We start from the raw sequence: 25,995 nt of genomic DNA on the forward strand, positions 1-25,995 counted from the left end.
TATTAATAGTTTTGTTAATAATCATAAATTTAATAAATAATTGATAAATGTTTATATATATTAATTGATAATTACTAATTTATTTAATTAAATATTATTTAATTAAGTTAATTGGTAATGAAGATAAAACTAATAGACTTGTAAATTATTCTATCAATAAGAGTTATTTTAATGAATTAAATTAAATAGATTACCCTTAGGTTATTTTAGAAGATTGATTCTAACTAATAGGGGTAATTCTATAAATGAATGGGTTGACTTATAGGACAAACTGGAAAACTTATATATTCGAAACATACAATGAAACAAAGACTGAAAAACCTTACTTTTAACTCAACTTTGTGTTTTCAAAATCAAACCAAACTGTGAGATTATTATGTCTTCTATGTGTTGTCTATACTTTGGGGTTTCGGGGTTTGTCCTAGAGGGTTGACCAGTTTTAGGTTGTTACCAAAGGCTCGGGGGTTATGTGATTGTGATGTCATGTTGATTTGATCTCGATATTTTATACCCAACTATGGTAATGTGATGGTATGCTCTATGCTATGGTTGTATTTACTGTTGTTATTGCTTTCCAATCTTCTTGTGTGAAGCTAAGGTGTATGTTTATGAGATATCTAACTTAACCATTTTTGAGTCTTCGATCAATTATACTTGGGTTACTTTCCAGTCGCCTTGATGGCACTGAAGTGTTTGCTTTGATCTAGAGGTGATGTCATGTTGTGACATGTTTGACTTAACCATTTTGAGTCTTTGATCAATATTATTGGGATACTTTCTGTTGCTCGTTGAGAACCGATGGATATTGCGACTTATCATTTGATGCTTTTAGTTGCTCGTAGAGAACTATTGTGATTATTATGATTAGCTTTTGGTGCTTTCCAATTTCTTGTGGAGAACTAGTGTGATTATTTTGGATTATGTTTTGATTCTTTCTAGTCACTTGTATAGGGTTGAGGTGATTTTTATATGATTATTGATTTGTGCTTTTATTAGCCTATAGTAGGTTATCTACTTGTAGTGTTGGGAAGTGGCTTACAATGGGGGCGAGGGGCCCTAAGTGGTCCTTGAGGTAACCCATTGTAAATTGTTTTAATAAGTGAAAACATTACATTAAATGGGGATTAAATAAACCTAATAAGAGTCTTGTATGTTTTTGCCCATGCCTTGAGTGCTAGTATAGACTAGGATGGGAGTAGAGAGAACGCTTGGTTGCGACCTTGCATCCTGTTGTATGTCTTGTCAGTATGAGATGATACTAGTGGCCACATAGGGATCACTAGGGACCCTAGAGTCCTAAAAAAATTGCCAGGATAACTCCTACGTGACTCATGTGATGACACTTGCCCACTTACATAGTAGGTTTCCTATGTGTCTTGTGTGCCTCTAGGAATTAGATGTTGACCTGTCTTAGAACCTTTGAGCTAGAATACTTTTAGAATTTCCTAGACTTAGAGAGTATTTGTGTTACGTGATTTTGATATCCTATTTGGGACTTAAGACTATCTCCTCAACACGGTGGGAGTGGGCTATTTAGCTTCCACGTGGTCAGGTGGTAGTGTTTTTTCACTCTTACCATTGAGATTCATCCATAGTCACTATGGCTTGAGCTTCTTGGGATGCTTGTTATCATGTTTAGATGATGTTATTTATTGACACATTTCCTTATATTGATGATTTGCATGTGATAGGTGATGTTATCTACTTTGTAGGATCATCTTATACTTTATTCTTGCATATTAGATTTCCTTATGCATATGTTGTAGCATGTTTTAGTAGTGATGTCCCTATTACAATAGTACCGATGTTCTAATTACTGGCTTGGGATGTTACGCGCAAGGGATGGCTAGGGCCCATGATTGTCTTATGATGCTATTGATGGTTGGGAGGAACTGTGCACTTAGTTATGATCTATGATGGATAGGTGTATTATTTGATGGATGGTTATATCTTTTGATGGATGTTATCTCTTTTATGATGGATGGATGTATCATGTATGGTAGATTGTTTCACTTATTTTACTGTAATTTGCATCATAGATTCATGGAGGTTAATGTATCTTTATTTCTACATGTGTATATTTTTTTATGCCTTTCATACCCTATGACATGTACAGTGGATGATTGAGCATTCCGAATTAATTTTCCAAGAAGCATTCCAAACAAATGTATATTATGGACTCTGGACTTTCTGATTATTCTATTATATGGATGTGGTAGTTGTTAGAGTACAATTAGATTAAATTTAAATGTAATTCAACGTTGTGGGATCCTTAAGAAATGTAACTTGTTATGTATGTTCTAGTTGATTGTATGTTATTGCTTCCACTACTATGTGTTTGATGTGAGTGATTTATCTTTCTTGTTTCAAAAAAAAATGTTGGCAAAGTTAGTACAACTTTAGGTTAATTCTTTTGCATCCCTTGGGAGGGCATTACACACATCTCTAGCTTTCAATAGACCTAAAACATGTAAAGAGGTGAGTCGGTTCATAAAAACTAAGCAATGGAAACCATTTCAAATATCTCTGCAATACTAAGCATTCTAGCAATATGACCATTCATATAAATGCATTAAAAGTTGTAAAGGAAAGAGAAATATCTGAATGATTTTTTTTTTTTGTACTAATAAGTTTGTTTTATGTGTAGAGATAGGTATGAAGGTTTTTGGTTGTTGAAGGATCATGCATAAGTTATGTGCATGAAGCCTTTCAACTAAATCATGTAGAGGAAAATATTTTGGGTAATGTTAAGGAGGTATACATGAGTTATAGATATGGGAAATTCTTGTTGAACCATAATAGCTGATTGAAGACACCAAGGAGATCATAAAAGGGACATGCATAAACTACAAGCATGGAACCTTCTTGCCAAATTAGGTAGAGGCAAAGACTGAAGTTGCACATGAGGTTGTTGAAGGGACATACATAAATTATAGGTATGAAAACTTTCAGTTGAATCTTGGAATGGTTAAAGACATAGAATTTGGATGCAAAGCTATTGAAGGGACACAATTATTAAAGTTGTGAAACCTTTCTGCCATGAGGATTTCAAAGTTCGGACATAAAGGGATTCAAAATGTATAAATAAGTACAAGTGCACATAAAGATTAAACAAGTTCAAATTATCATATAAGGTTTTAGTTTCCAACTAAGCTACATGAGGTATTCTTCCTCATTTATATTTTTTAGTTCTCAGTCATAAAAGATTTTAATCAATTTAAAGGGTTGCAAGTTGTGTTCAAGAATGTCTAACTTGTTCAAATGGCTAAATAAGAAAAGGGGGAAAGTATTAAATTCAAGTAATGTCTCATAGATGAAAGATTCATAAGTCTACTACATGAGAAAATTGGTAAATTACAATTCCCAACATAATGTACAATATCAAGAAATAGTCATCTTGTGTCATAGTCCTAGGGAAACCTTCAATATAAAGTGATACATATGATAAGGTAAAATTAAAACATGAACCATATAGATGCAAGTTTTCAATACACAAATATGGATAGAAATAAAACATGAGACCCAACTCATGATATGCATGGTGAGGAGTAAAAGATAAGACATGGGTTCAAATATGTCACGCATGTTGCTACATAATTCAAATAATCTTATTGCATCCATAGTATAAAGAAATATTACAAAATTAAGAAACAACAATCTTGCATCTTGATTTTTGAATAGATATGGACGAATCAAAGAAAAAAATTATGGGTTTTGTCCAAAACAAGATGATTTAGGTTTAAGCACAATCACAAAGGGTAAAGAGATGTCAACAATTTTATGAGAGTAGCATTTTTGGATTTATCATTATGGTTGCTTACAAATATTTAAAACAAAAGGGTCACAATGTTTGTGTTCACCTATAGGTAAAGTACAACAAATGGGAAACCAAGTAGTTAGACAAAGCAAAACAAAATCATATGTTAAGGTATGAGAAAGCATCATATTTGATCAAGTTATGTTTAAGTCATGCTGAATTGATTCAATGGTCAGAATAGTTCCAATTCATATAAGAACATATGATTTCAAGAAGTAAAAGCATGATGTTATCACAAAATGCAATATGAAAAATGACTTCTTTGCTGCATTTTCTGGGTCGATTGTGGAAAATTATAACACAATCTACCCATACAGCACAACAAAGAATTCTAATGGATTGTGGAAAACTACTATCTACAATGAAAAATGGTGTTCAAGTATCAAGATGTTGTTAGATACAATTGATTAATTATGTGTTGTCTTTGATGTTACACAAATGTCATATCAGTTGACAAAAAATGGTTACCAAGCTCACTTGGTTAGTGAAGATAGTTTTCCTTATCTACCAAGTGTTCATAGGTTTACTCTGAACAGATGACAGTGTCTACCGAGCTCACTCAGGCATCGCAAGAATTTAGGTAGAAAAGAGTGTTAACCGAGGTCACTCAGTTAACAAAGGGAAAGTTGGATAGAGTTAGTATTCATCGAGCTCACTCGGTTGCCAAAGGATTTCTGCAAGTTCATAGTGTTAATTGAGCTTTTGTTGGTTAACACAAAGAATCATTCTAGAGTTAGTTTCTACCGAGCAGGGTTAGCTTACAAATTATTTTTCTTGTTTTGGCATATGAAGCTTAATTACTTTATGTATTGATTCCAACTGACTATGATGATGAATATTGGTTATTTTAATTTGAATTTGGGCTGACTTGACAATGTGGAAGGTATAAATAAAAGGTCAAGTTGAGATCTCTAGTGTGTGCACAAGTGTATTGATTGAATTGAAAGGAAAAGAGAGGGAGTGAACTTGAACGATAAGTAGGTATCCTTCTGGAGCAGAAAAGTAGTATTCAATCAAGAAGGATCAAGTTTAAGTAGAAAAGAGATTTGGATTCAGCAATTTAGTTGCATCACAATCAGGTCATTTCATTGTTACTCTCTAACCATTGTAGAAGTGATCTAAAATCTCTTAATATAGTTGGTTTAACAGCCAATTGTAAATCCTCTAACAAGGTGACAATTCCATTGAATTATTTTAAGACCTCTTGCAAGGCCACTCCTAGTAGGGTGATTAAATCCTCTAATAGGGTCACACCTAATAGTGTGTTTTGTAACTTTTAACAGATTAGGCTCCTAACAGGGCTCACTTTAGAAGAGTGAAAAATAGTAACTAGCTAAATTGGTGGTTTTTCCCAAATTGGGTTTCCACGTTAAATTCTAGTGTCTCATGTGTTCATGTTATTTTTGTCTTATGCTTGCAAAAAGAATTCACACTCTACATTTACCAAGTTACAACATTTTCTATGTGTTTACCAAGTAACAATAGCAATCAATTTTCTTAGTCTAAATTTTATTTTTGACATCTAAGGGATCTAGGATTAATTTTACTAGTAACTAATTCACCACCTGCCCCCTCTCTTAGTTACTCCTATATTTCAAAAAATTGGTATCAAAGCATTTGGTGCTTGTAGAAAATGTTTCAAGGACCTAAGCTAAATATCAGGATGTCTTACAAAAGAGAAATTCCAAAGCTAAATAGAGATAACTTTTCAGCATGGTAGGGACTCATGAGACTTCATCTAGCCACCATTAGTGACTCAAGATGATGAATACAAATACAAAACTCCTACTAGTACATTATTTGTTGAAGATTTTGCTGAGAAAAAGAACCATAACATCATGATGATTGATATTGCATTTTCTCTTAGCTATGATGAATTTGATGGGATCAAAGACTATAAAACTACTTTTGATATGTGGAACAAGCTAAAGGATATCTATGGTGGTGATGACAATGTAAGGAGATCCAAAGCAGAAAGCCTTAGAGGATAGCTTGATCAAATGAGAATGAGAGAAGATAAAAATGTTGCCAAATATGTGGAAAGAATCAAAGCTAGTGTTAGTGCAATCAGAGCTTCTAGAGGAGACATCAAGGAAGAAACTGTTGTAAGTAAAGTTTTCAGAACATTGCTTCATATCTATGCAATTAGAGTATCTACTATTCAAGAAAATAGATGTGACCCAAATCACAAGTTAAGTTTGGATGCCTTAGTAGAACGATTGATAGCTTTTGAGCTAGACAACTTTGAAAATTATGTTCCAGCTTCCTAAAATGTTAAGTCTGCATTTGAAGTAGAAAGGCAAGAAAATAAAGGACATTTACTCAAAAAGTAAAGAGGAAATAGAGGAAACTTCTAATAGTGATCTTGAAGTTGTCGAAGCTTTACTTACAAAGAAATATTCTAGAGGTAGATGAAATTAAAAAGGTAAAGTTCTTTTAATCTACTTTTCATGTGAAGAAATTGGTCATATTGTTGCCAAGTGCCCAAACAGAGAAAGAAAGGATGAGAAGAAGAGCCACAAGTACAAAGGCAAGAAGGAATCCAAGGTAAGAAGACTTGATTTATGGCTAAAGATTCTAATAATAGTGAAGATGAAATAGTATACATTGATGTAAAAGATGAATCTAATGAAGAAGAAGATAAGATGGCACTTATCTCTCGTGTTAGTAAAAATGACACATGGATCATAGATAGTGGATGTTCACATTATATGACTGGAGACAAAACAAAATTTGAACACTTTGAACACTATGATGGAGGCAGTGTAAGGTTTGGAAACAATGAATCTTGTTGCATAAAAGAGAAAGGCTGAATTTCATTAACCAATGAACTTGTAGATGACAATGCCTATTGGATTGAAGGACTGAAACATAACCTATTAAGTGTGGCACAGCTAATCAACATTGGATTCAAGGTAGAATTCATACATGGCAAGGCAAGACTACTAGATGACAAAGGGAATCTAATTGGATTAGGGAAATAAACAAGAGGTAACCTATTTTATCTTGATCTTGGTGATTGCTCATGTTTTATTGCTCAAATGGAAGAAAGTAGGTTATGGCACAAAAGACTATGTCATGTAAACTTTGATAAGGTCAAGATCAGAAAATTCAAAAAAGTAAGAGGTATCCCTAGTTTGAAGAAACCAAATGTTGGATTATGCAAAAATTGTCAGATTGGCAAAATGGGAAACACTAGTTTTAAGAGCAAAAACTATCAATCTGAAGATGTTTTGAAAATTGTGCATACTGACTTATGTGGACCTATTGGAATAGATAGTTCTGTGAAGAAAAATTCTTTATTCTTTTTGTTGATGACTACTCTAGAATGGTGATTGTTATGTATCTTAGAGAAAAGTCAAAAGAATTTGAGAAATTCAAATGATATCTGGAAAAAGTAGAAAAATAAATAGGAAAAAGATTGAAATGCTTAAGATCAGATAGAGGTGGTGAATTGATTTCCAATGAATTCAATGATTTCTACATTCAAAGAGTAATCAAAAGGAAAGTATAAACCCTTGGTACTCTTGAGCAAAATGGAATAGCTAAAAGAAGAAATAGATCTATCATGGATTGTGCAAGGACTCTAATGATTGAAAAGAATGTTGCTATCAAATATTGGAAGGACACCATCAGCACTACATTTCATACTTTGAACCGAGTATAGTTGAAGCACTCACATAAAACTCCCTATGAATTATGGTATGGCTACAAACCTAATGTAAGTTACCTAAAAGTATTTGGCAATAAATGTTATATCTTGAAAGAGTCTAGAAAAGGCAACTTTGATGTGAAAGATGATGAAGGTATATTCTTAAGATATTCTTGCAGAAGTAAGGCATATAAATGTTTGAACTTGTCTACTCATAAAATCATAGAAAGTACACATGTGAGAATTGATGAGTTTGCAAAAAGGACTAAAGAAGAAAGAAAAAGGAAACCAAAAGATTAAAAAAGATTTTTTTACTTCGAACCTGATACATTACCTAGCATATCTAACAATAAGGAGACTTCACCTCCTAAGTCTTCCTCAGCTTCCAAGTTGCAAGAAGTAAAAATTGAGTCACAAGGACTCGATTCACATTCTAAAGCTACTGAGTCAATGCCTACCAAGCTTGAACGACCCAAGCCTAAAGTTGAAATTCAAAATGAAGACAATACAATTCATTCAAAAAGCTCAGAACCTATATTGGCCAAATATGTCAGAAGGCATCATGCACCTGATCAGATTATTGGAGATAAATCAAAAGGTACTATGACAAGAAGAAAATTGAAAGGTAGATGTTCACTTGCTGATTTTGAACCTAGAAGTAGTAAAGATGCTATGGAAAATGAAAGTTGGATTGAGGCAATGAATGAAGAAATAGAACAAATAGAAAAGAATAAAACTTGGGCTCTTGTTCCTAGGCCTAAAGATAAAAATGTGATTGGAACAAAATGGGTATTTAGAAATAAGCTCAATGAAGATGGACAAGTATCAAGAAACAAAGCCAAATTAGTGTGTAAAGGGGATTCTCAAGAAGAAGGAATTGATTATGGTGAGACCTTTTCTCCTATTGCAAGATTAGAAGGTGTTAGGACCCTACTTGCATATGCAGCTCATATAGGATTCAAAGTATATCAAATGGATGTTAAATCTACATTCCTAAATGGAATTCTTGATGATAAAGTCTACATTGAATAGCCAAAAGGTTTTGCTGGTCTATAAATTACACAAACCACTATATGGTCTTAAACAAGCTCCTAGAGCTTGGTATGAAAGACTACATAACTACTTGATACAAATTGGTTTTTAGAGAACAAATGATAACAGTAGTTTATACATCAAGGAAGGACCAGACAACAAAATTGTATTGGCAGAGATACTTGTGGATGATACTCTATTTACAAGAAATGATGATCTATGTAAAGCATTTTCAAAACAAATGAACAAAGAGTTTGAGATGTCCATGTTTGGTGAAATAAAATTCTTTATTGGATTACAAATGTAGTAGAATAAAATGGTATCTATATCACCCAATCCAAGTATGTAAAAGAGATACTCAAGAAGTTTGGTATGGAAGATTCAAAACCAGTTAGTACCCCTATGTCTACTAGACTCAAGCTTACCAAAGATGATGATTCCAAAGAAGTAGATCAGACTTTATACAAATCAATGATTGGAAAATTATAGTATGTAGTTCATGCAAGACCTGATATTGTCGTAACAGTTGGGATAGTGACAAGGTTCTCGGCCAAACCTAGAGAAAATCATATGATGGCAATCAAAAGAATCTTAAGATATCTGAAAGGTACTAAGGACTATGTTTTATGGTAAAAACTTGGAGGAAACCTATACCTAAATGCTAATTGGGCAAGAAATCTTGATGACAAAAAATGCACAAGTGGTGGAGCTTTCTTTCTTGGTAAAAGGTTGGTATCTTGGACAAGTAAGAAGCAAAACTACACATCCCAATCTATAATAGAAGCAAAATATGTAGTAGCAATAGTCAATTGTTCTAGCATTGTTTGGTTCAAACAATTGTTGGAAGAAATGAAGGTTGAAATCAAAGAGCTAGTAGTCATGTATTGTGATAACACCAGTGCAATTAACATATCAAAGAGCCCAGTGATGCATTCCAAAACAAAGCACATTGATATAAAGTATCACTTTGTCAGAGAACTGGTGCAGGACAAAGAAATCAAATTGGAATATGTCTATATAAAAGAATAAATTGCAAACATATTCACCAAGCCATTACCTAAGGATGCATTCTTGTATCTAAGAGGTAAGCTAGGAGTCATTGCCCTATCTAAAGCTCACTAAATAAATTTTAGTGATGCATCAACATAAACCAAGCTAAAAGATCAATCAATTGATGTAGCATATTCAAGAGAATATTGCATATGAATCAGTACTCAAGGTACAATGATACAAATTTGGCATGTGTTGTCAAAGAGGGAGAAGTTTACTGTCATATCTTTATCTTTCTAAAATTTTGTAGAGGGAGAAGTTTGAAAAGAAAGTATACAAAGGGAGAATATAGCATAAAGAAGAAGTTCTTGTGTAAAATCAAAGAGGGAGAAATTTTCTGTCAAAAGGAATCTTGTTCTCAAAATTTCATCATTCTATGACATGTTCTGTTGCCATCAATGACAAAGAGGGATATTTTTGGATACAATTGATTAATTATGTTGTCTTTGATGTTACAAAAATGTCATATCAATTGACAGACAATGATTACCAAGCTCACTTGGTCAGTAAAGATAGTTTTCCTTGTCTACTAAGCATTCATAGGTTTACTCTAAACAGATGACAGTGTCTACCGAGCTCACTTAGGCATCGAAGTAATTTAGGCAAAAAAGAGTGTTAACCAAGATCACTTGGTTAATGAAGGGAAAGTTGGATAGAGTTAGTATTCACCGAGTTCACTCAGTTGCCAAGGGATTTCTACAAGTTCATAGTGTTAATCAAGCTTCTGTTGGTTAACACAGAGAATCATTCTAAAGTTAGTTTCTACCAAGTAGGGTCAGCTTACGAAGGATTTTTCTTCTTTTGGCATATGAAGTTTAATTACTTTATGTATTGATTCCAGCCGACTATAATGATGAATATTGTTTATTGTAATTTGAATTTGGGCTGACTTGACAATCTGGAAGGTATAAATAAAAGGTCAAGTTGAGATCTCTAGTGTGTGTGCAAGTGTATTGATTGAATTGTAAAGAAAAGAGAGGGAGTGAGCTTTAAGGATAAGAAAGTATCCTTGTGGAGCAGAAAAATAATATTCGATTAGGAAGGATCATGTTTAAGTAGAAAAGAGATCTAGATTCAACAATTCAGTTGCATCACAATCAGGTCATTTCATTGTTACTCTCTCACCATTGTAATAGTGATCTAAAATCTCTGAACAGAGTTGGTTTAACAGCTAGTTGTAAATCCTCTAACAAGGTGGAAATTCCATTAAAAAAATTTAAGACCTCTTGCAAGGCCTCTCCTAGTAGGGTGATTAAATCCTCTAACATGGTCACACCTAATAGTGTGTTTTGTAACCTTTAACAGGGTTGGCTCCTAACAGGGCTCACTTTATAAGAGTGAAAAATAGTAACTAGTTACATTAGTGATTTTTTCCAAATTGGGTTTCCATGTTAAATCTTGGTGTCTCATGTGTTCATGTTATTTCTCCTATGCTTGCTCTATTAATTACTGTTAAATCTGCTAAAAGTAATTCACACTCTACATTTACTAAGTTATAACATTTTCTGTGTGTTTACTGAGTAACAACAAAAATCAATTTTCTCAATCTAAATTTTATTGTTTTTGATTAGATAAACAGGTTTTACAGGGAACCTGAAACCCGATAGTTAGTACAAAACAAGGCTGATAATAAGCATGACAGCCTAGCTAAAAAAGTATAAGTTCAAAGGCTGATAATAAGCATTAAGTCTAAATTTTATTGTTGACATCTAAGGGATCTGGGATTTATTTTAGTAGTAACTAATTCACCCCTTGTCTTAGTTACTCCTTCTATATTTCCAATAGATGCTATATGAATTCAATGTTCCTAATGAATATTATTTCTAAGAATAACATTCAATGATAACTTAGAGAGAATACAAGTGATTGCTTCAACAAAATCTAATCAGTTTCAAATAAAGAAAAGATGGAAATCTAGTGATTTTGAATACACGTAGCCAATATAAATACTAGTGAATGAAAATATCAAGGTTACTACAAGGAGTTTTTGTTCATTTGAATAACATATAAAATAAAACTTTGGCACACATATAGTTAATATATTGACACTGAAGTCATAGTTGAGAGGAACTTATATATCACAAGGGTTCACATAATAACACAACTTTATAGTGCCAAGTAGAAGCTCAAAGATTCATACGGAAGAACAATTTATAGCGAATTTATTGTTTAGTCCAAGGTATTGATCATAAACAAAGAAAAGGTAAAGGTTGTAATGGAAGTTACAAAAAATATTTAAAAAAATTGAACTTCAAATATAAAGAATCTGTATGAGAAAAGGATAGTTGTTATTCCAACCATTGACTACATATAGATGATGCTACTATAAGAAATCAAAACATTTCAGCAACCAAGTGCATATCAATGCACAACCAACATTCAATTATAAATTATAGTATATGGACCAGCACATATGAATAAAGACTCCACACATAAAAATGTTGAACAAATGGAACATGTAAGATATTTGAAAAGTATATTTCTTTTATTTCAGAATCAAAGAAATATGTCTCTAATATATGCAGAAACTTCATCTAAAGCTTCAGACAAGAAGAGTGTCCAATGTATTTGAAGAAACCCTTGAATATATAAAAATGATTGCTCAAGATCTATGAAAGTATTATTTCATAGTAGGTCTGGTTTAAATACAATTTTATATTGTAAGGAATTAAAAAGTTTCATCCAATGTGATACCAATGGAAAATATATATAAAATGAAGTCCTTCATTTTAGATTTTAGTCACATAGGAATCTACAACATGATAGATATACACAAATATTCTACTAACTGATGCCCATAAAATATAATGTATTATTTACAACAAGACTTAAAGCTGAAATTTCTAAGTAAATTTAAAAGCTCGTGATATTTCTAAATAGGAAAACAGATACAACTTTGAGCAAAGAAACATCAAATGAAGACACTAGATTCCAAAAAATGGAGTTCTACAATCAACGTTTCTTATAGAATAAATTGTCTTTTAAAGACATAAATGGTGACATATTACAAGTACTAGAGCCTCAAAAAATAAGGCTAGGAAATTTATGAAATACTCAACAAAGAAACAATACAATAACATAACAATGAGTATTTTTGCTACTCAAAGATCATAGTTGGAATCCTATCAAGAAATAAAGGGGATTGTGAAATATTTTCTAAACAAATAAATGAAACCATCTCTCATGAGAATAAATGGAACACTTAGCACTCATTGGATCTAGGTGATGCTCACAGGGGTGAAGCAGTGGGACTTCTTAGGAGGTCACCCATCCTAGTACTACTCTAGCCTGAGCATGCTTAACTACAAAGTTACCTCCATAGTTAAACCCAAAGCTTGCAACCCCATTTGAAAAACCTTCACCAAGTGTTGTGCCTAATGAACCATTGATTAGAAAGCCCCTTAAGCTCATCAATTGATGGGTCAAGGAGTTTGACTCAAAATCACACAGTTAAATCCTAATAGCAATATCACAATTTGACTTACTGTGGAAATTATCTCCTACTTATCAAATAAATGAAAGTTTACACATCATTAGTAGAGAAGTTTTTGAACAAAGTATGGTTACAGAGAAAATCTTAAGATCTAGTAATAAAGTGAAACCCTAGGTCAACAACAATATAATTTTAGAAAAGCAAAAAAATAAGATGAAATTTTTATTTCATCTACAAATCAAAATGGTGCATTGATTCAAGTTAATAGAAGAAGAGTAAAACTTAACCAAAAAAATTCATATTTCCATATGGGTTGAGTGTTTACCAATATAGAAAGAATATACTGTTGGAATGATAATAGGTTCAAGAGTGCACAAATTTACATAGGGATCTTATGCCACCTCAAACCCTACCCGATAAACCACATAAGATTTTTGGGAACTCTCTAGAAAATGTGAAAGAAACAAAATGCTAGAAGATAGAGTTTTTTCCACTTTTACATCAGAGTCCTAAATATTATAAAAGATAGCATAATCTATTCTAGGTCTACCTATTATGGTTATGAAATGTATTGATTTTTATTAGATAAATAGGTTTTATAGGGACCCTAAAACCCAAGAGTTAAAACATTAACAAGGCTATTAATAAGCGTGAAAAGCCGAGCCAAAAGAGTTCAAATTCAAAGGCTGATAATAAGCCCAAGGCCCAACCAAAAAAAAAAGATCATAGAAAAGACCAGGAATAGAAACAACAAGAAACAACAAAGGTAAAAGCCCTAACAAAAAGCCAAAAAAATAGATTGAGACAAAAGAACAGGCAGTGGATTAGTCCTCATTCTTTCTCTCCAGGTCTTGCATGTCCTGAGCAGCTTCATAGGTCATCTGGTTCTCCTTAGCCTCTTGTTGGTGTGCCCTTTGATCCTCCTGGTCCTGACCATTGTTGATGTTGTCCTTTTTGTTAGGAATAAGGTGTCTCAACCTTGTATAATTCCTATTCTTATTATTATTTGTTTTGTAAAATGTATCTTTGCAAATAATACGTAAATGTGAGTGTACATGTCTAGTTGGCATGTTGATCACTTACATGTGTCGGCATCTTGAAGTGTGTGAAGGAGATCATAGCTGAAATGGTTATGACGGATTCCTATGACGCGTAAGAGCTATTTAAGGAATGAGCTATGACATGTGTAAGAGCATCTTATGACATGAGGCCTATTTGGGCACCCAAGAATGAGTGGTTGGTGTGTGTAAGAGTATATGCCAAAAATAGGTTGGTATGACGGATTCCCTTACACTTCTCTTGTGATCGCTATTTTTGGTAGATTTTATGACAAGATGTCATTGTCTATTCAAGAGATGGATGCCCTTTTCTTGGTATTGGATGTACATGTGGCATTGTGCATGTTTCTTGGTGGTTGAGCCATGAAAAATGCCCAACTCCTTTGTGGGCATGTTGTTGGGTCTTAAGATGTTCACAAAAGGAGTATTGCATGTTGTAATGCAATAGTGTGATAGATGAAATTTTGCAGGTACTGAGGTGCTACTGGAGTCTTCTATTGTTGATGTTGAACTTGCATTGCAAGTGTATTATAATCTTGTGTTGAAGATAATACATTGTATAGGTTCTAGAGGGGTGGGGTTGTTTTACCGAAAGGTTTTTCCCCACCGACAAATCTTTGTGTTATGTGTTCTTTCTCTATCTAATTTCTATATGCATGGTTGGCTACAATAATGTTGTTTACATGATATTGAATCTATAAGTGTAGAAGATTTTAAAAAGATTAGCACCATACTTTCCTTATGAGATTAGTGTAGGAAGTTGTTTCCGCACGTGAGTTTCCTTACAAGTGGTATCAGAGCTTGATCAACTTTTGATCCTAGTTGTTGGGTAGCGTTTTTTAAGCTAATCTCAAGTTGAATGGGAGTCTTGTGCAGAGCATCCTAAATCTTATTGCAGATTGAGATGGCGAGTTCATCATATGGAAGAATGGAGGTGGAGAAATTTAATGGCACTAATTTTGAGTTGTGGAAACTCAAGATGGAAGACATGTTGGAAGATTGTGACCTATGGGAAGAAACTACAAGTGCTACAAGACCAGCAACTATAACTCAAGCAGATTGGGATATCAAAGATCATAAAGCTAAGGGTCTCATAAGACTCTGTTTAACCGATGCAGTCCTTCTGAATGTTCTAGATGAGAAAATTGCATATAGTTTGTGGGAGAGATTTGGGGCCGTGTATCAGTCCAAATCTCTGGTGAACAAGTTGTTCTTGAGGAAGAAGTTGTATTCTCTGCAAATGGAGGAAGGTAGATCCTTAACAGATCATTTAAATGCATTTAATCTGCTGGTTGCACAGTTGACATCTGTTGGTGTCAAGTGAGAGGAGGAGGATCGTTGCTGCACACTTTTGTGTTCTTTACCAGATTCATGGGACTATCTTGTGATGGCTCTCAGAAGCACATTAATCACCTTCAAAATGGATGATGTGGTGTCTTCGTTGCTATCAGAGGAGATGCAGAGAAAGGCTTTCGTTTCAGAAAAAGAAGCCCTTGTTGTTCGTGGGAGATCCATGGAAAGAGGAAAGAAAAATGACAATAAGTCTGACAATAAGGGTAGATCCAAATCTCGTGGGAAGTCAAAGACTTCCAATAAGTCCAAGGCAAAATGTTGGAACTATGAAAAGACTGGGCACTTCCGTAAAGACTATAAAGAGCCTAAGAAGAAGAAGAAAGCCTCAGATTCTGGTTCTAAAAAATCTCAAGAAGATGGTGATGCATTCATCATAGCCTTGGCAGCCCATGCATCTGATGATGTGTGGTTGGTTGACTCGGGTGCATCTTTTCACATGACCTCTCATCGAAACTGGTTCTCAAGATATGAAGAGTTCGATGGTGGAAAGGTGTACTTGGGTGATGATTCTCACCTAAAGATAGTTGGACGCAGAAGAGTCACTATCAAATTTATTGATGGACGATTAAAGGGAATCAATGGAGTTATGCACATTCTAGGTTTGGCACAAAACCTATTATCTATAAGTATGTTGAATGATGTAGGTGTGCAAGTTTTTTTTTCGAAAGAAGGATGTAAGATGATTAGAGGATCGATGGTGCTTGCTAAGGGTACTAGGAGAGGTACTTTGTTTCAGCTAGATGCATGTATTCCTCTATGTAACAGTTCTTCATCCTCACCATCTGAACGAGCAGTGAAGAATTCTATGGTTATTGGTTCCGATGGCAATGCAAACACTTTGGAAGGAAAGCTTCCTGCAGAAAAGACAATGTTGTGGCATATGAGACTTGGCCACATTGGTGAGAAGGGTCTTAGAATCCTGAAAAAGAAAAATCTCGTTGAGGGGTTAAATGATTGCAATCTCGAGTTTGACTTCCGTGAACACTGTGTATATGGTAAAAAAAATCGTGTTCATTTTTACTCTAGTTCTTAAAAATCTTCTGATGTTTTGGATCTTATTCATTCTGATGTATTTGGTCCTGTAAAAGTTCCTTCGATCTCCAAGTCTGTATTTTTTGTATCTTTCATAGATGATAACAATAGAAGGACATGGATTTATTTCCTTAAAAGTAAGACACAAGTCTTTAGTCGATTCAAGGAATTTAAAGTGCTTGTAGAGAATCAGACTAGTAAGAAGATTAAGTGTGTAAGAAATGACAATGGTGGTGAGTTTTGCTCAGCAGAGTTTGAACAGTTCTATAAAGAACAAGGTATCGAGAGGCATAAGAAAACTCCTTATATGCCGGAGCAAAATGGAGTTGCAAAGAGAATGAATAGGACACTGATGGAGAAGTCTAGGAGTATTCTTAGTGGAGCGGGTTTAGAACAAAGGTTTTGGGCCGAAGCTGTTGCCACTGCTTGCTATCTGGTTAACAGATCTCCTACATCAGCTCTTGTTGGTAAGACACCCATGGAGGTGTGATCTGGTAAGAAGCCTTCAATTAGACATCTTCATGTTTTTGGTTGTGAAGCTTATGCATATGTTCCAAAGGAGAAAAGATCTAAGTTGGAAAACAAAGCTGTTAAATGTATTTTCATCGGGTACAGTGCTGGTGTGAAAGGATACAAGCTTTGGGATCCTGTGACTAGTAAGGTGTTGTATAGCAGAAATGTTATTTTTAGAGAGCTAACATCTTCTCCTATTGTGCTACAATTAGATGAAAAAGAAAAGAAAAAAGATGTTGTTCAGTTGCCTCCTACCCCTAAGAAGACTAAACAGAGAGACCATGTTGGTTCTAATGATGATGAGAGCTCTAGCAGCTTTGATAGTTCAAAAGAAGAGGAAGAACAACCTCAACCTCAGCCCTTGAGGAGATCCACGAGAGAAAGAAAGCAACCAGAAAGGTTTGGTTATTCCATGTTAGATTCCAGTTGTGCTTTTTCTTTGATTACTAACACTGATGAACCTAGATCTATGAAAGAGGCTTTGGGTATGGAAGATGCAGGTTCCTGGATTGAGGCTATGGATGATGAGATGGCTTCATTGGAGAAAAACAAAACATGGGACCTTGTACCTTTTCCTAAAGGGAGAAAACCTATTGGCTGTAAATGGGTGTTCAAGAAGAAATTCTGTGTAGATGGCAGTGTTGAAAGGTACAAAGCTAGATTGGTTGCAAAGGGGTATTCACAGGTAGAGGGAATAGATTATGGTGAAATATTATCTCCTATTGCAAAGTTGACATCCATTAGATTTTTGTTATCTCTTGTTGCATCATATGATTTAGAGATAGAACAGATGGATGTGAAGACAACTTTCCTTCATGGTGATTTGGAGGAAGAGATTTATATGTCACAGCCTGAGCACTACATTGTTAAAGGTAAAGAATCCTTTGTTTGCAAATTGAAGAAATCTCTATATGGTTTGAAGCAATCTCCTAGGATGTGGTACCTTAAGTTTGATGCCTTTGTGTTGTCAATTGGATTTGTAAGATCGAAATTAGATCATTGTGTTTATTTCAGAGTTGAAAATGATCGTCTTCTTATTGTTGCATTATATATTGATGATATGTTGCTATTTAGGAAGGGTAAGGGTATGATTTCTGATTTTAAATCTCAGTTGTCAGCACAATTTGAGATGAAAGATCTTGGGGTAGCGAGGTACATCTTGGGTATGGAAATCAGTAGAGACAGGTCTAACAGAAAACTTTGGTTGAGTCAGAGTAAGTATGTGAAGTCTATGTTGGACAGGTTCAGCATGGCAGATTGTAGACCACTATGTGTTCCTATTTCTGTGGGAAAAAAGTTATTTGTAGATGATTGTCCAAAATCTCCTAGTGAGATGGAGGACATGAGTAGAGTACCTTATGCTAGTGCAGTTGGTAGTCTTATGTATGCTATGGTTTGTACTAGACCAGACATTGCCCAAGCAACGGGAGTCCTAAGTCAGTTTATGGCTAATCCTGGACGGATACATTGGGATGCAATTAAGCGAGTATTCAGATATTTGAGAGGTACATCAGATTACTCCATATGTTATCATGGTAACTCTTCTAGATCTCCACATTCACTTTGTATTCATGGGTTTGTGGATTCAGATTGGGTAGGTGATATTGATCGCAGGAGATCCACCAGTGGTTATGTGTTCACTATGTTTGGTGGTGCCATCAGTTGGATGAGTAAGCGACAACCTGTGGTTGCTTTGTCCACTATAGAAGCTGAGTACATGGCTGCTACTCATTCTTGTAAGGAAGCCATTTGGCTTAAGAGATTGTGTTTTGATGTTGGTGTTGATGTAGAACAGATTACTATTTGGTGTGACAGTCAGAGTGTTATTTGCCTTGCGAAGAATCCAACTTTCCATGCCAGAACGAAGCACATTGATGTGTAGTTTCATTTTGTGAGAGATATGGCAGAAGATGGAAAGGTAAATTTGGAGAAGGTAGATATTGTGAAGAATGTTACAGATGCATTAACAAAACCAGTGGGTAAGGGTAAGCTATGATAAAACATTGATAGAAGAGATCTAGAAGGTTAAAAGGCACACACCAACTAAAGCCCAAGTCCTGGGTAAGGAAAACCCAAACCTCCCTGGAGAAAGAGCAATGAATGATTGTCAGTCTTTGTCTGATCTTTACATAACACACATCTATTGGGCATAATATGACCTCTTTTAATGAGGTTATCCTAGGTGAGGATTTTGTCCTATAGAGCCAACCAATAGAACATATTAATTTTTGGAATGAGGTCAGGGAACCAAGCCCTTGACCAAGGAGGAATCTCATTTAATCTCCAAAGGGTTGAATACCTAGAGGCAACAGTATATAGCCCATTGGCATTCTCTCCCTAGACCAATTCATCCCTATTATTATTTAAGGCCATAGAGTTTAGCATAATCATAATAGGATTAAGATCTTTAGAGATGACAGAAAGGTCTATCCATCCCTGGTCGTTCCTATAGTTACTAACTTTCTGCCCAAAATGGTTGATGCAATCATTCACCTAGACCTCGTAGCTAGGGTTGTTCATAAGAGGGCCCTGAATAAGCCAGCTATCAGACTAGAACTATATATCCTCCCCATTTCCCAATTTCCAAGAGACTCTAGAACTTGATAGGTTCCTGGCTTTTAAAAAACCATTCCAAACAGCGGATCCTCTTGGGATATCTTTGTTGAAGAGGGTAAACTCTTTAGAGGGCCTCTTAATATACTTTTTTTCCATAATTTCTCTCCATTCCCCTATGCTACTAAAGATACGCCATATTTTATTAGCCAAAAGAGCCTTGTTGAGGTGAGTTAGCTTCCTGATGCCTAGACCTCCATATTTCTTGGGGAGGCAGACTTTTTCCCAAGCAACGAGTGGATACCTTTTATTCTTTTCAGCCCCCATCCACAAGAAGTCTCTGTGAATTTTTTCCATCCTCTAAGCAAATTTCACAGGGATCACAAAAGGCTCAAAGCATAAATAGGCAAGTTCTTAAGGGTGGATTTAACAAATTGGCATTTTCCAGCTTGGCTAAGAGAGGCCCCTTTCCAACCAACCAGCTTCTTGTTGAATCTGTCTATAATGCCATTCCAGAAAGAATCAGGAGGATTCATGCCCAAAGGAAGCCCAAGATAGGTAGAGGGAAGCTTCCCCACACTACATCCCAAAATTTTGGAGATTTTCTTCTGTTTGTCCTCAAGAGTGTTAATAAAGAAAATAGAACTCTTATCCCAGTTGATGAGTTGTCCTAACCCTCTGGAGTAGATATCCAAGATGTCCTTCATTTCCTTTGCCTCCTTAAAAAAAGCCTCCCCTTCCATAATAGTGTCATCACCAAATTGTTGATGCGTAAAAGGGTCACTTTTATGAAATGTATTGTTAAACATCATTTATAAATTTATATATGTTAAAATATTTTCTTTATTGATAAATCATTATATATATAATATTTGATGAATATTAAATATAATATCCATTAAACATAAAAATATATGATAACTAAAATATTTATTTGATTTTGTATAAATATTGTAAAATCAATATATCTAAGTGTTGAAATTATAAAACACTAGATATAATTGAATATTTTCAAAAGTAAAATCAAATAAATTCTCACAGAAATTCATTATAAAATTAAAATGTCAAGTTTCTATATGCATTTGATATTATTAACTATATTAAATACAAAGATAAGAAAATGGAACTTTTAGTTATAACTATGAAAACTTAAAATGACTTGGAGATTATCTTAGACTTCAATTTTTAGCCAAGATAGATTGTTTGAAGTAACTGCATGTTACTTGGAGTTTGATTTTAGTCTATAGGGAGTTTGTGTTTCCCATACATTTATTGAGCACTTAAGTGTTATTTTAAGTCAGTTTTGAGTAGTTAAGGCCATTTTTACACTTCCATATCACTTTAGAGGCATTTTTAGGCAAATTTTACATAGATGTGAGTAGTTTGACATATGATTTTTGTGGCTTATTTTTCACATGACTTGAGGCTATGCATGGATTTTTGAGTAGATAGAAAAAGAATTTAGTCAGAAATCATTTGCACATGGGCTTGAGAGTAGATTTGTTGGGTTTCATCATAAATTGGTGCAGTTTTGAGTATTTTTTTTCATGCATTTTTCTCATTTTTGAGTTAGGGTTTTGAACTTTATTTATTGTATTCTTACCTCATTATGAGGACTCCTCTTTTTTACTTATATTTTTTGTACATTACAAATTTTTGAGTGTTTTGTGGGAGCACTTTGTAGTGAATATTTTTCAACATGAATTATACAGATTCAATGGTTCCTTCTCACTGATTCTTGTACAATATTGTGGGTTATTTTCTTTTATGTTATGTTTTTCCTTCATTTAAGATATATTCCTTATTAAATACTCAAATCTTTATACTTTTAATTATAGGTCTTTGATTGTGTCCATATTCTTTTTGTAGAAAATTGGTAAACCCTAGGTTTTCCTTTCAAAGCAAAAGATTTCAGCTCCTTGCATAGAAACACTTTTGAAATTGCATGCTTGTCTAGGTATTGTGAATGATTCATATTATGGATAATTTGTGATGATTTAATTTAAGTTGCATACAAATTATGGTGTATGATAGGCTAACACGAGGGCAAATAATTCAAAAGAATTAATAATTTATGATGAAATACAGTTTGGTCTATACATGTCAATTCGAGAGTGTAAGCTTGTGAGAGGTGTCCAAACAATATGCCATCAAGGGATGATAGTGGTGAGATGAGGGATTATGAATGCATCTACAACATGTGAAAGTGAATCTATGAAAAATTGAAATAGAACTATGGTAGGAACTGTCACTTCCTGCGACAGGAGCTCGGATGAAACCTACCAAAATAATTGGGATAGTAAAAGCATTAGAAGTGAAAATGTCTTTCTAGCAACAATAACAATATAATTATTCCTATTGAATGAATAAAAAAATGATGAAACACTAGTAATCATATCATTCATTGCAAATCAAATTACAAACTGATAAGGAAACAATACTCAAATCAATTATTAATTCAAATAAAACTCTATACTAATGAAACACAAACACACTACACTAAAATTATAGAAATCACCAACATTTTATGTATTGGGCCCTTCCTCCTCAACCTACTGGCAATGGAGTCAAAATTTTTCTCCCTTAAACAATTTTAATCATGCAAAGTTTGTATAATATTGCTCAAGATTTTTCATACAAATACTCTTCTTGAGCTAATATATAAAGCTTCAAGATAATAACAAACTCCAACTAATGGGGCATAAATTACCATGGTTGGGTTTAGACCAGTGACTAATAAATTAGAATAAAATAACCCACGTAAATATAGAGCATACATCATAGGATGGAAGTGTTTATTGTTATAATAGTATATAAGTATGAGTAAAAGCTTAGTCCACGGGTTTCTCCTTTGATAGATAGAAATGGGTTTGTTGTTGAGGTGATAGTAATCCATGCCCATGCCATAATATTTATTTCCCAATGAAAATGAAGAGATGTAAGCTAGAAAATAAAATGATGTTCATGCCAATTTCTCCTCCACATGGCACATAGACATGCTCATGATTTGAAAGAAGTCATGATATTGCTAATTGAAAATTTGTTTACTGAAAATAAAGAAGCCAAATATACTCCTTGAAATCATTTTTGATGTGGAAATGGAAGAAATAATTAACCTGGTGTGTATAGTAGTTACTATCCCAAATGCGATAGGAAGTTCCCATAAAGTAGGCGACAAGAAGATTTGTTCAACAAATCAACATGCTCCAACTATAATAATTAGTAAAAGTAATCAATAATGATTTTTCCATATTTTAATCCCAAAACCTTATTGAACACTACTTATATAAATATTAAACATATGCAACATAAAAATGGTAATAAAGAGATGAAATGGAATGGAAATGGAATAGGGAAGTGAGTATGAAACTAAATGAAAATGGATTAAAATATGACATAGAATGGGTGGTAAATGGATCTCATCAATGTATCACCTCATTTAGGTTTAATATTCATTATCATTATTTAGTTTTTCATCCCTTTTCTGGCATAATTTTAGCTTTAGGTGATGCCAAAAAAGGAACTGGGCTTTCAATCCCCAAGATTCACTCTCATCATAGGATTGCCCATAGCTTGAGAGTGTTTCCATGTTCCAACATGATAGATAGATTTTACATCTTTCTATAGGCACAATCCCAATTGACAATGGTAGTCTTGTAAAATTATAAGTAATTTTTGATAGGTTCTTATAGGTTTTATTGAATATAGCAATAAAGTATATCTAGGTTGTCTGACTAGTTAAAATTTACACATGTAAAGAGCATTGTAAAACCTAAAACTAAAAAACTTATTCATTTGTCTACCACCGTGGACAAGTAGACCATTTTTTTTTTGTGGAGTGATTAATTTATATTAATTTTGAATTCCTCATTTTTTGTAAATAGTTTAGGGTATTTTTTGACTCATGGGTGCATACAAAGTATATTCGTATAGAAACATATGTTTTTATTTTGCTATTTGCTCACAAAAAATGAGTGGTTTTGTTTCAATTTTCTTTGCCACACAAGGACTAGCCTAAGCTCAATCTTTTATCAACTCTTACAAAATCTACTATGTACATGTTGGGTTAAAGGATATAGATTTTTTTTTCACCTTTTTCTTCACTATTAACATTCTAATTTCAACCTTAGATTACTTCATGGATAAATTTAGGATTAAATCCTAGTAATTCCAAGGTTATAGATTTTCATTAATTTTTTTTTACACCTCTTTCTTTTCCTTAAGCCAGGTTTTGATATCGAAAGAAATCATGCAAGTATTCAATTCATATGATGGAATAAATACTCGAACAAAGAATCAATAATTGATCCATCCTAAAAACATTGAATTGGTAGTAAATAGTTAGCTGAAGTAGATAATATTGACTATATATGCATATTCTAGTTCATGTAATTTTACATTTTATTGGTTTTGGACTTTACTAAATTTTGTATTCCATTTGAACAACTTGAATAATTGAATGAGGGATGAATTAGTTATTCCCACACACTTATCAAAAAATTTCAAATGTTGGTAAATACATAAAACTCATAAACCAACACTTAAGATCTCAGTTAATACATAGTAAATCACCATAAGAAAAATTTAAAAATGAAAGGATATAAACACCAATATTTACATGGAAAACCCAATTTGGGAAAAACCATTGAGAAGCTAATTATCATGAAATGAAAACACCTATTAAAATGACATTGGATAAAGTAGTTTTTACAACAAGGATTACTTGCCATAAATAAAACAAAAATGCTTAATATCGGTAGGCTTCACTACTAGAGTGGGTGCTTCCTCTAGAAGTAAAATAGGGCTTCCTACCAATGGGTTTACAACCAACAAAATAAGGACTAAAGTAGAACCACCATAGATCACAATTGTCAAATCTTTGTAATACAATTTGCTACTATCTTCATCTCCTTAGATCAACTTTCTTAATTGTGTGCTTACACCAAATTCACCACTACACACTTTCATTTCCATATGCATGATTCACAACTACTATTAGACACAAGAAATGGCTTCCTTATCCAAGTAGACATATGTCGACTTCATAACAAAATGTGTGATTTCACTAATGTGGGAGATGCTCTATTATATTTAATTTCAAGCATCAAAACTAAATTAGGAATTGCATAACTACAATGTTACATTATTATCTTTTAGGTCATACTTAAGATATTATAATATTTATCACAGTTATTGATGCTACAAAAATGTTGCAACCAAGATCAAAAGATGGAAACCTAATATCTTTGATACAATTAATGAACCTAAACACCATAATCTATTGCAATCAATGCACCAAGATATATCTATTAATTTGTACAATTTCTCAAATATTGAGGTCATCTAAACATATAGTTCATAACTCCAAAAATCACCAAGAACTAGCTAACATGAATAGGTGTATCGATAAGTCAAAATTAAAATGGAACTAGGTACACAAACTCAAGAAGTATGAGATATCTACATTATGAACCGTTCATGTATATAATGAAAACTTCTACAAAACTTCCAACACCCACAATCCTTAGAATAAATAAAAATTATAAACAACCAACTAATTCTACCACAGTGTTGGTATGAATGTTTTGATGTCAATGAAAATCAATGCTAAGTCTAACAATCTCCCCCTTTGGCATTGATGAAAAAGATCTAGAAATAAAATGATAAGAACTTATCTCACTAAAAATGTGTAACACTCCCCCTAAGTAGATACTATCATTTTGTTTCAACTAAAACATTCTTTTTTTTTTCTATAATGGACAACATCCAAAAAAGAATTATTAAGTAAATATTTCTATAATAAAATAATAGTTTCACAATATGAGTTTTGTCAACTAAAGAGAATTTATCCCACATCCCATGTACTCCATCTAATTTGACATCATCTAACATTGTCATGCTAACATCAAGATCTACTACATACACTCCCACAAATATCTTCTCTTCTTTATCTATTCCAATTTCCTTAGACAAATTTGATTCAAACATCTCAACAATTCCCTCTCCTCTACTAGCACCATATTATTCACTCCAAACACCAAAATTGTGATAGTTTTCTTTCCTTTACCAGTTAACTTTACCTTCTCAAATGAAGAAGTTGAACCACTAATGGATACTACCAATATATTTTGTTTCAAATAGGAACCAACATCAACCCAATTTGTTGACATTAATATGGTAAACAATGAACCAAAACCAAGTTTCTCCTAAAGAGACAAAAAGTATTTCTTGGAGGTATTGGTTTTAATTTGCAATCCTTCCACATATCTTTAAATTTTCCTGCCAAAATAAATGTCAATTTTGCAAATAATTTTTTCTTTTACTGACAAAGTTACCATGAAATAAAATTCTAGGCACATGACCAATGAACCAAAACTGAGACCATAATAATTTGTTATTAGTATTTTTACATTGAACAAAAAATTATCTAGCGATAGATGATGCAAGTCCCTTTTCACATCCTCATGTAACATTTTGAATGCCATGCACACAACTAAAAATG

This window comes from Cupressus sempervirens, chromosome 5 (assembly GCF_028749045.1).
Source record: "Cupressus sempervirens isolate cs-2001-9-10 chromosome 5, ASM2874904v1, whole genome shotgun sequence".
In the NCBI taxonomy this organism is placed as follows: Eukaryota; Viridiplantae; Streptophyta; class Pinopsida; order Cupressales; family Cupressaceae; genus Cupressus; species Cupressus sempervirens.